We start from the raw sequence: 13,756 nt of genomic DNA, 5'->3' as shown, positions 1-13,756 counted from the left end.
CATCTATCTATATTCTACGTAATACAGAACCAATTCTTCTTATTCTTTATTGTAAACTTCCCTTATTTTTCGTCCCCTTCATCTATAAATTCAATTCAAATTCTACAAATATTTCCTTCAACTCTTAAATTTCCTACGATATTCTACTATATTCTACAGATTCCTTCACATACTCATGTAAACATTGTTTCCTTCTTAAACAACTTCAATTCCATTAATCTTTACCACAATCTACGTATACCTACATACTCTTATAAAAAATGACAGGTTTCATCAACGACATAACAATCACAAAAATGCACTGGAAGTTAAAAGTCTTGGTTGTTCGCCTATGGGAAGTGAAAGGTCACTTTAATCCTGATGCTTTGTAACGTCTCGAGTAGTACCCCGGATGCTACACGGTGCTCATGACCCAGAAGGACCACCAGCTAACTCATGACTGGTACCTGCTGTAAGCACTGTATAATAATCATACTGTGGTAATAATATAACTAATATAAATGCAGAAGGTAGACTGAACATCACCATACGATTCATAACTAAAAATAAGTACTGAATATTGGAAATCTGAATACTGAAACATCTATCTAAAATACTTTAGTCTGAAAGCCTCTATTGTCTGAACATGAAGTTGATGAGATAATTCCCCAACTAACTCCGACTACTGAGAAGTAAACTGAAATACTAAAATAACAACTTTGTCCTCAAACTATGAGGACTCGCCACTAAATCTGTTGCTGATAGGCTGCACTGCTAAGAGCGATCAAGAGCCCGTGCATTTGAACCTATGATATAAGACATCATAGTGCAAAAGAAAGGTATGGTAAGTACTTTGAATGTACTAGTATGCTAAGTGAGGTAGGCTGATATGCATGGGTTCATATGCATGAACAATAACTGACTGAGTAACATGAACATAACTGAATGAGAGTACATGCATAAATACATAAACTATAACTGAGATTATGGTAACATTGAATTTGAGTACTAATTAACTAATATCTGAGTTTATTGATAACTGAAATGCTGTTAGCTGAGTGACTATTTCTGACAGTCCTGATCCTGTGGAACTGTGCTGAGTTTCATACTAAGCTGAGAGACTATGCCTGACAGTCCTGATTTCTATAGAACTGAACTGAGTTTTATATTGAGACTGGAATTGAAACTAAGACTGTGGGAGGTAATCATCTAACCAACATGCCCCTTCTCTGAACTGATTTGGGGTCCAACCTGTAACCCCAGTTGGAAGGGTATCAGTACCGTGCCACGAGTAATGACAAGTTCTGAGTCACCCTCATCTGGCAGGTGCTCTGAATAAGAACGGTGGTACCCTCAACTGGCAGGTTAAAATACCTCATTAACCCTCAATCTGGCGGGTTGATGTCTCAACCTATGCTGGTTACGTAGTTCTGAAACACAAGGACTGCTTCTAACACTCTATTTGGATGGTGGTTTTTCATGGTTTCATAATGTACGGTACAGTATGGTATGATATGGTATTGTATAGTACAATACAATATTTGGACAGACTGTATTGTTCACTACTATTTAATGACATTTTTTTATTTGTTTTGATGGTATGGTATTGTATTTAACGGGTAAGTTTACTAAAATACCCTTAATTGTTATAAATTTTAAATTTATCAATAATTGTTAATAAAATAATTTTCTTTCTACAAATTTATCACAAATCATGTCTTGTAAATATATTACGTTGTTAAATTCATAAAACTTCTAACAAAATGAAAATTTTACATCCATGAAATAATCAAGAACTAGAACTGCAACTTCTTTAATTTTATCATACAATATTATTTCTTTTATGGGGTGATGATGCCAAAGAGTATAAATCAGAGAGATGGCTTGATCCGGATGGTTTCTTGGAAGTTCATGCCAAGTCGTTCTCATGTGTCAAGCTACTCAAGGTGTCTCCACATGCTTGTATTATAGCAACAGTCAAGAACCCATATTGAAGTATATTAGTATAAAATATCAAAACACCATCAAGATTCAGTTGACCCACAAGTATCACAACTATCTTCCTTTTTGATTTTTGATAAAAGTCATGAGCAGCTTCACAGGTCGATGCATTAATCAATTCGATAATAATTGAACAATCTAGGAACATATTCGTATGAACATGGTTTCACCTTTTTCAGTGCATGTGCTTTTGAAAACTAAGACACTCAAATTTCTAGAATAAAATTTTTAATGAAGAGAGAATAATAAGAAAGAGAGAACGAGCGTAGAAGAGGTGACAATAGAAGGAGGAAGAAGAACGTAAAGGAGATGGTAAAGTAGGATAAAAAATATTAAGTAAGGACATAAATGAAAAAAGAAATAAGAAAACCATGGGATACCATCAAATCGGTGGGTTTAAAAATTGAGGAATTTCATGGTTATCAAACCATGAAAAAATACCATACCATACCATACATTTTAGAAAATAATCAAAGTAAACATGGTTCATTTGATAACCATACCATACCATACCACGGAAAACCACCATCCAAAATGGCACCCTCTACTGGCAGGTGAGCTCCCATCCTTGGGTTCACTCAGTGCTGAATCCTACTCCCAACTAAATAGACTCTAGACTGATTTCTAAATTGTTCTAGGCTAGAATGAACTGTTACTAATCATGTTAACTGACTGAACTGAGTTCACTGGGTTCTGAACTGATTACTGACTAAGTTCTGAACTGATTACTGAACTACCGATCATGATACTACCGAGTCTATTCCGTAACTTTCATAGCTCTAAGTAAACAACTAGATTGTTGGGTATTAGATACCTCTAGGACTCGATTGCATAAATTATAAGACATAGCACAATCTTGAAATCATAATAACTAATGACTTGGTCACTATTCCTTCATTGAGGCATTTTGACAAACACTTGTATGGCATGAACTTGCATACATACTAACATGATATGATTTTTCTACTCAACCCACATGAACAATTCATCAAACACTTGGAGAGCATAATTTATGCACATGATTGTAATACATCATACAAGTATCATAAATATAATCTCAACTCTCAAATTCAAAGGGTTTTTAACATAAAACGATACAACAACCCACACATGCCATTTAATTCTCATGAACTTGTAATTAATCATGGATTCTAATCTCAACTAACATCAAAGTCATGGACACAATCAAATTCAATCATGAAATTTATCAAATCTATTAATTTGTAATTTAAAAGGTTCTTGAACTCCAAGGGCGAAGGGAACCCTTGGATGAACACTTATCATACCTTAATCGTTGTTTTCTTGATAGTGGTGATGACTTTCTTGGAACATGGATCTTGAATGTGATGAACTAAGGTTTGCTCTTGGGAAATTTTAGAGGGAATAGGTATATTTTGCCTTTTGGATGACTTAATTATATGTTTTGGGGCTGATATAAGGTGGGAAAAAGACTCATTTACCCCTCTGGAAGTGGGTATTAAAAGACTGAAAACGTACCCAGCGATACGCAGCCCAATGCGTCGCATCGATGGGTTCGATGCTAGGTCCAACACACCGCGCCGAGTCCGCATCAGTTCACTAGAAATTGGTACTGAAAGCTCAGAAAAATATTTATTAACATGATAGGCAATGCGGCGCACCAAGATTGCATTGATTCACTGGTTTGGGCTTTGAAATGAGCTTCAAACGGAGTTCGAAAAATCTAAAACTTATCTGAGAACACCTACTGGCATTTTTGATCATGAATAAACCTAAAGATCGATACTTTAAGGTCATAAAGGTCGTGAAATAGAGTCGCCAACTTATGAAGGCTAAAATAATACTAAGTCTGAATACTTAGCTAAAATTTTCTAAGTATGAGACCCATTATTAAGCTTTAAGAGACTGAATTAAGCTTAGGATTTTGCGGGGTCTTTCAATATCTCCCCCTTGGGGGCATTCGTCCTCGAATGAGACTGATGAGTCTGGAAATACTGATAGACTGAACTTGTTTACTGGACATGCATAACTGTAACATGATTTCATAAGTGATACTACTAATATGCTGAGATTTCATACTAAACATGCATATCTAATACATGAGTACGTAGCTGAACATGATTCATGAATGAATGACTAGATTTGCTGATAAGCAGAGTTTCTCATGCTGAACACACATATCTGATGCATGAATACATAACTGAATATGAAATGGTAATGTAACTCCCCAAAATTTCCATCCCGAGATGTCACACGGTGCTTAGGGCTACACGTATTCCCAAGCTAACCCTTGGAGTCAGACACTACCTTAAGGAACTCAATTCAATAATAGTCATGCATAATAAAGAGATATATCACATCGGGTTCAAGAGAGATACTGGAGAATACTAAACTGTACAACCAAAATATATATTGAATGTATGTACATGCCATCCCTCTAGTCTGACAAAGCCTCTATACATCAAAATCAAAGAGCCTTTGGGACAAACCCCCAACTGACTCAACAGTACTGAAAGTCATAACAACAAATGATATCACAAAAATATAGACACAGTCCTCAAACCATGAGGACTCACCACTGAGGAAATGTAGTGAGGCACCCGGATATCGTTAATGCACAGTCCTCAAACCATGAGGACTCACCACTGACGAAATGTAGTGAGGCACCCGGATATCGCTAATGCGGCTACAGCTGAGTACCTGAACCTACATTACAGGAAAATGTAGCCCATAGAAAAATATATGGGTCAGTACTTTGGAATGTACTGAGTATGTGGGGGTGCATGCAATAATGTAAATATCATAATCAATTTCATGAAAATATGCATATCTACAATGATGGCTCACTTGGTTTGAGTTAGATTGAAACATACTTTTCATGATCTCATAGTAAATAAATCATATGATAAAAACCTCATAAATCATCATAAATAACTCAACTCTTCAACTCAACACTCGGAGTGACTCGATAATTGAAGAAACTCAACTCTTATGGACATGGGAGGTTCTTATAACCAACATAAACTATGTGAGCTACATGGAGTCCAATGTTTTACCCTCCTAAGGAGAGAACCCCACATTGGCGGGAGCATCGTACTCTTGCCGGGGAGTACAACCTCAATTCAGTGATCATAATCTCATACTCGGCATCTAGCCCACAAATATCAATATCAATCCTATGGTGACACGTAGTTTCAGGGAAAATACCACATTTACCGCTCGGTGCTAAATACTACTCCCAGACACAAGCTCAGAACGCGTTAGGAAATCCACCACAAATATCGCATGGGTCTATCATGAAGATCAAATCAAATCTCTTTCTCATTTATCAAATCATAATCAATTTGTGGATTCTAACTCAAATCAAATCAAATCAATCTTTCTCAATATCAAAATATATCGTTTCATTAAATCATGGCAACATCAATAACTTTGAGGAAATATCAAGACTCATTGTAACAACTCAATCTCATAAATCAATATACTCAATAATCCAATTTGTCATAAGGAAGCTTAAAGCTTGACACATATCTTGAAAGCACTTGAAATATCAACTCATGGTAGAAATATGAAATTCACAATATTAAATATCAAGTCATAACTTAGGAATAGTAAAATAATCATGTATAACAAAGCTTGAACAATTTATATTCTCATAGTCTCATGATGAAGTAATTTGGATATAAATCCACTTGCAAAATAATATAAATCCATAATAGAAATCAAAGCTTTGGGCACAAGAATGAAAGGATTGCTCTTGTTTAAAATCTCACATACCTTAATCTTTGAAATTGGATGAATTCTAGTGCTTGAGACTCTATCCGCACTTGTAATAAATGATTCTCGAAGCCCACACTATGAGGAACTTGGTTCTTGAAGAAATCTTGAAGATTTATGGATGATTTTTGGAAGATTAATGTTCTTGAATTTAACCCTAGATATATTTTCTTAAGAGAATTGGAAGAGACACTGAAGAAATTAGGGTTTGGATGGGGATTTTCATATATATAGAGGCCTCCAAAATATGGGAAAAGACCAAAATACCCTTGCAAAAATCTCCTTTAATTGCTGAAAAAAAATAGCTGACGACATTTGTGACAAGTCGTTAGACTTATGACAAGTTGTCACGAAATGTCGTCACAAAAGGGTGGAATTTATGACTTTTTTCTTAAGGTTGATGACATTTTGTGACAAGCCGTCAGACTTGTGACAAGTCATCACAAAATGTTGGAATTTGTAATTTTCTGCTTAAGGTGATGACATTTTGTGACAAGCCGTCAGACTTGTGACAAGTCGTCACAAAATGTCGTCATGCAGTTTTCAGGCTGACACACTGGAGTAAAATAGGCATAACTTTTTGCTCCGATATCAGATTTGGGTAAAATTGGTACCGTTGAAAAGATAATTCAATTATATATCTATTGGTAGGTCATGAGCTAAAAAATTCTTAGTGTAACAAGAGATATTCTTGTTTGAAGTTGACTATGCCAAAATCCTTCTCAAGAATTCGATCGGTAAGGGATGTTTTGATTCACCTAATTGCTAGGACATCTTTGAGGCCTTAATACACATCACCCTTGATCAGAAAACAAACAAAGCACTATAATTTATTTCTCATAAGCTTGAGTCATGGTGGCACTATTGGTTAGAGTTCTCGGGGTATTACAGGTAACTGATACCAAGTCTAAAAAGGGAAATCTGAGCATGAAACTGAGTAAGTTTAAGGAAAAACTGTTACCTTAGGCTGAGTCTGAGTTTGCAAAGAAAAGGTGAGGATACTTGGTCCGCATATCTACTTCTGCTTCCCAAGTAGCTCTCTCAATGGACTAGCTCCGCCAAAGAACTTTGACTAGAGGGACTTCTCTGTTCCTCAGTCTGTGAATTTGATTACTAAGGATTTCGACTGGAACCACTTTGTAAAAGAAACTGTTTTGAATACTTAGGCCCTCTACAGGGACTACAACTGCTGGGTCACCTATGGACTTCTTAATCAAGGAGACATGGAACACTGGATGTACTAAAGCTAAGTCTGAAGGTAACTCGAGCTCGTAAGCTACCTTTCCGAAACGACTGAGAACTCGATAAGGACCGATATTTCTGGGACTGAGTTTCCCCTTCTTTCCAAAACTCTTTACTCCTTTCATAGGATAGATATTCAAATACATATAATCATTAATCTTGAACTCGAGATCCTTTCTTTGTACATCAACATACGATTTCTGTCGGCTCTGAGCTGTCTTAAGACTTTCCTTGATCAACTGAGCTTTTTCTAAGGTATTAAATACCAGGTCAGGTCCTACTACTGCGGCCTCATCTACTTCAAACCAACCGATGGGAGACCTGCATTTACTCCTATAAAGTGCCTCAAACGGAGCCATCTGAATGCTAAAATGATAGCTGTTGTTATATGCATACTCAATAAAAGACAAGTGGTCATCCCAGCTACCTTTAAAGTCAATCGCACATGCTTGCAACATATCCTCTAAAGTCTGAATGGTTCTTTCTGCTTGACCATCTGTCTAAGGGTGAAAGGTTGTACTGAGGTGAACTTGGGTACCAAGACTCTTATGAAATGCTTTCCAGAAATAAGAGGTAAACTTGGTACCTCTATCTGAAATAATAGACAACAGCACCCTGTGCAATCTGACCAACTTTGGAATATAGAGATTGGTATAGTCCTCAACTGAATAAGAGGTATGAACTGGTAGAAAAAATCTAATTTGGTCATCCTATCTATAATGACCCAAACTGAATCATGCTGACGATGAGTACAAGGCAAACCCATCACAAAATCCTTATTTACCTCTTCCCACTTCCAAGTGGGTATACTGAACTCTTGCATAGACCCACTTGGTTTCTGGTGCTCAGTCTTAACCTGCTGAGTATCTAGAAGAAGGTCTATTCCAAATTTAATTTCCCTCTTGGGAGGAACTCCAAAAAAATCTTTGGGAAACATATCAGGGAATTCATATGCTACTGACACTGATTTAAGATTAGGGGTTTCTGAAATAGAGTCCTAGAATCGAACGAGATGGTAGACATATTCCTTAGATATCATTTTTCTTGCCCTCAGGTAGGAAATAAGCTGACCCCTAAGTGCTGAAGTACTACCCCTCCACTCTAGCACAGGTCTATTTAGAAACTAAAAATGGACAATTTTGTTTCTACAGTCAGCTGAGGCATAGCAGAATGAAGCTAATCCATGTCAAGAATGACATCAAAATCGGTCATCTCTAATTTTACTTAGTCTTCTGAAGTGACTTTCTGGGATACCATAACCGGACATTTCCTGTATACCCGTCGGGCTATGATAGATTTACCCACTGGGGCAGAGACTGAGAAAGGCTCTGCTAGGATTTCAGGACTGACTTCGAAGTCGACAGCTATATATGGAGTTACAAAGGACAAATAAACTCCTAGATCTAGCAAAACATAAATATGTAAATGGAAAACTTGTAACATACTAGTGACCACATCAGGAGAACTTTCCTGATCCTGTCAGAACTAAAGTGCATAGAGTCTATTTGGGCGTTGCCCACTGGTGGCACTAGAAGTGACACCCTGATGATTCAGGTGACCAGACTGAACTGAGGGACAGTTATACTAACCCTGGAAACCTAATTAGGGAAAATCTCTGACTTTGTAGCCTGGCTTACCACACCTAAAACACATATCGCTACCAACTCTGCAGATACCCTGGTGGTTTCTGCCACACTTCTGGCAAAAGGGTTTGGTTCGAGCTCTGCTGATACTACACTAAAGTTTAGAACCTAGAGCCCTATCCCTGGGGCCATCTCTGAATTTCGGTGTTAGAGAAATAGCTGAGGACAGAGCTGTAATTGAAGATTTTAGGCAAAACTAAGAACGATTCCCACCCTCTGACCTGGTTTGAGCAAAGTTGAAGCTACCTGTTCTTATTTTTTCGCTCTCCCTCTCCTTCTCTCTATTCTTAGACTCCTCTATCTGCTAAGCATGAACCATGAGTATGGATATATCCATCTCCTTAATCAGCATCGTGGTCCTACTCTCCTTGACCATACTGCTAGACACACTTGACACAAACTTACTCATTTTTTATCTGCTGTCTACTACCACATGAGGGGCATATCTGGCTAATCAAGTAAACTTGAGATAATAATCTTTCACTATCATATTGCCCTATTTAAGATCAATGAACTCCATAACCTTAGCTTCCCTAAACTCTATCAAGAAAAGCAGTGGCAAATTCCTCTCATTCCACGGGCCTTGTATCGGCGGCCCTTTCTGCCTTCCACTACTTTACCCATGAGTGAGCTACATCCTGTAAATGATTTACGGCTAACTCGAAACTCTCACTAGCGGTCACCCCTATAATATTCGTGACCTTCTACACCTGATCAAGGAATTTCTGTGGGTCCTCATCTGACTTAGACCCGATAAATAATGGGGGATTCATTCCGGTGAAGTCCCAAATCCTGGATGCAGCAGTATTGGCCACTGGATTGGCCGAAACAATAGCTGGACGTTCATTCTGAGCTGCTACTGAATTATCTATAGTAGTAAATACAACCCTAAATTCCGCATGGGAGACGTCATCATCCAGAGGATCTGCCTGGATGAGCTGAGGGGCTGGCTAATTTTATCTCCTTCTTTTATTTTTCTTGGAGATATGTTCTGTAAAATGGATGGGAGAAAAGGATTAGACTATGAGTTTAATTTGAGATTATGCTCACTCGTACAACATGAATACTGAAAGAAGGGAAACCTTTCCTACAATATATTGTAGCCTCCTGTTCATAAGTGTGCTGCGCTACACACCCATGCATAAGAATCTACTTAATGTAGCTTTCAGACTTTCTAGGACTCTGGTTAATCTTAGGCTTTGATACTAAGTTTGTAACGCTCTGAGTCTATACCCCGGACGCTACACGGTGCTAATGACCCCGAAAAACCACCAGCTAACCTATGAATGGTACCTGATATGAGCATAATATAATAATTACACTGTGGTAATAATATAACTGTAACAAATACAGAAGATAGACTGAACATCGCTATATGGTTCACAACTAAAAACAAATACTGAATATTAGAAAACTGAATACTGAAACATCTATCTAAAATACTCTAGTCTGAAAGCCTCTACTGTTTGATCATGGAGTTGCTGGGATAATTCCCCAACTAAGTTTGACTACTGAGAAGTAAACTAAAATACTGAAATAACAACTCTGTCCTTGAATTATGAAGACTAACCACTAAGTTTGCTGCTGATAGGCTCGGCTGCTAAGAGCGATCAGGAGCCCATGCATCTGAAACTATGATATAAGATATCATAGATCAAAATAAAGGTATTGATCAGTAATTTGAATGTACTGGTATGCTAAGTGGGGTAGACTGATATGCATGGGTTCATATGCATGAACAATAACTGGCTGAGTAACATAAACATAACTGAATGAGAGTACATGCATGAACACATAAACTATAACTGAGATCATGGTAACACTGAATACTGAGTTTTGATTAACTAATATCTGAGAGACTATTTTTGACAGTCCTTATTTTATGGAATTATGCTGAGTTCTGTACTGCATTGAGAGACTATGCCTAACGGTTCTGATTTCTATAGAATTGAGCTGAGTTCTATACTGAGACTGGAACTGAAACCGAGACTATGAGAGGTAATCATCTAACTGACATGCTCCTTCTCTAAACTGATTTAGGGTCCAACCTGTAACCCCAGTTGGAAGGGTGTCAGTATCGCACCACGGGTAAAGACAAGTATTGAGTCACCCTCATCTGGAAGGCACTCTGAATGAGAACAGTGGTAACCTCAATTGGCATGTTAAAACACCTCATCAACCCTTAATCTGGCAGGTTGATGTCTTAACCTATGCTGGCTACGTAGTTTTGGAATACAAGGACTACTTCTAAGGGTCACACCCTCTACTGGCAGGTGAGCCCCCATCCTTGGGTTCACTCGGTGCTGAATCTTACTCCCAACTAAATAGACTCTGGACTGATTTCTAAACTATTTTAGGTTGGACTAAACTATTACTAATCATGTTAACTTACAGAACTGAATTGAGTTCACTGGGTTCTAAACTGATTACTAACTTAGTTTTGAACTGATTACTGAACTACTGATCATGATACTATCGAGTCTATTTCGTAACTTCCATAGCTCTAAGTAAATAGGTTGATTGTCGGGTATTAGTGTAATACCCCGTACTTTTATCTAGCTTAAAATTCATCCTAAGAATGTTAGAGACTTTCTTTAAAAGATGAATACACTTTTATACACATAAAATTTTCAGTATTTTTACTTTTTATTGTGTGGAAAATTGAATAAGATTTCCATCGATACCAAATTTGCCTAAATCCGATATCGGGGTAGAAAGTTATGGCCGAAATATAGAAAGCAGTGTGAACTGTCCAGGTGCGACGGAAAAGGACCGACGGACCGTTGAGCTAGCGACGGGCCGTCGCTCAAACCGTTGCATTAGAGGCAGTGAGTCCACCTTCTGTCCAGGCATGACAAGATGGCCGACGGACCATCACCCCAAACCGTCGACATCGAGATAGTGAATCCTATTCTGGCCCAGGTGCGACGGTCAGGCCGAAAGACCATTGAGCCAGCGATGGACTGTCGCATGAGCCGTTAGATATCTCATTCATCAATTTAAAGTCGTTTTTAAAAAAAGGGCTTTTCGGTCTTTTACCACCTCTTTTAATACCTAGTTATACCATACCAAGGCTCATAACTTCATTATTCATCTACAACACCAAAATTAGGGTTTCTCTCAAAGATCAACTCTCTCAAGAACAAGTTAGAGTTATCAATTGGGCATTCAATTTCAAGAAAATTCCACTGCCAACCTTCATAGAATCAAGAACTAAGGTATGCATAGTGTTCATTCATGGATTCCTTTCGTACATGAAGTCCAAGAATCAAGTTTTAAACTATGAATTTTGATATTCATGCTATGGGTTGATTATGTTCATGTGAGTTGAAAACCATGAATTTTAGTTGGTTATGATATGTTAATTTGATGATTATGCCATGCCTTAAGTCATGCAACCCAAGTGTTTGATAAAATGCCTAAGAGACTAGAAAATATGTAATATAGCTCAATTGTGACTTAAGTGATGGATTCATGTTTTACCCTTATGTTCAAATGACTCCCATGATATTGATGTGCAAGGTAGATGTTTGTTGGAATGGTTATGATATTAGAGTATGAAATCATGACATTGATTATATGTATTCCTACCATGTACAATATTATGATAACCATGTACTTCATAAAATTCCCAACTTATCGTATTATGGATTGTTGATATTGGTCATGTATTCAAGAATGTCATGCCTTGTCAGTTTCCTTCTATCGAGTCTTGGGGGTACTTGTACCCAAAAAATTTAGCCGTGTGCCTATAATCAGTGTCATGTTTTCAAGATACTCTCAGTCAAGTCATGAACCATAAAACTCAGTCAGTCATGTAACTCAGGAAAACTCAGTAATCCCTATAATCTTAGAAAGCTCGATAATTCAGTAATCTCGATCAACGGAACTCAATGAACTCAGTTTAGGTTAGTTCAGTTAATTATATTCAGTGTCCATTCAGATGGGAGTAGGATTTAGCACAAGTGAATCCAAGGATGAGGACACACACTAACAGATGAGGGTGTGATCCTTAGAAACAGTCCTTGTGTTCCAGAACTATATAACCAACATAGGTTGAGACATCAACACTGATAGATGAGGGTTGATAAGGTGGATAAACACTGTCAAATGAGGGTCTCACCATTCTCTTTTGGGGACACAATCAGATGAGGGTCACCCACAGCTTGTCCTTACCATTGGCACGGTATTGACACCCTTCCAATTGGGGTTACAGATTGGACCCCAACTCATCTATATTGCTTTATTTGGGCCATGTCGGTTAGATGACTACTTCCCACAGTTCCAATTTCAGTCTCAGTCTCATTAATAGAACTCAGATAGTTCTACAACCTTCAGGACTATCAGATATAATCAACTTAGAACAGTACGTAACTCAGCTAGTCCCATCTTACCTTAGACTGTCAGACACAGTCACCCGGTATCGGTTATATCAGTTGTCAGTAACTCATGTTATCAGTATTCAGACTCAATAATCAGTAATCTCATGAACTTAGTTACAGTCACTTATTCATGCATGCATCCTCATGTTCATGTTATACAGTTAGTTAGAATTATTCATGCATTTGAACCCTTTGCATTCAGCCTACCTCACTTGCATACCAGTACATTCAATCATACTGATGTATTTGCACTATGGTGTTTTATACCTTAGGTTCAGAGCATGAGCTCCAGAGCATCAGTAGCATTCTAAATTTCAGCAGCCAAATTTAGTAGTAGTCCTCATCATTCAGGGATGATATGATTATTTATTTCAATATTTTAGTTTAGCTTTTAGTAGATGGAGTTAGTTGGGGACATGTCCCATCAACTCCTTATTCAGACAATTCAGTCAGTTAGAGGTTTTTGGACTAGATTCAAACTTTGGTATTTTTAAACATTTACTTCAGTTTTAGTATTGTGAAACCACATTATTCTGATATGGTTTTATCAGATGTTTTATTCAGTTTTGAACCTTATGGCATGTTTCAGCCTACTATTTCCGTATTTTACATGATGTTGTGTAGTGTATAGGTATAAATATCAGTTATAGGTTAGCATGTGGTCCTTCGGGGTCATGAGCACCGTGTAGCATTTTGGGTACTAGATTTGGGGCGTTACAATTAGATACCCCCAGGACTCGATAGCATAAATTA

Source organism: Capsicum annuum, chromosome 4, assembly GCF_002878395.1.
Source record: "Capsicum annuum cultivar UCD-10X-F1 chromosome 4, UCD10Xv1.1, whole genome shotgun sequence".
NCBI lineage: Eukaryota > Viridiplantae > Streptophyta > Magnoliopsida > Solanales > Solanaceae > Capsicum > Capsicum annuum.
Note: the sequence above shows the minus strand (reverse complement) of the source record.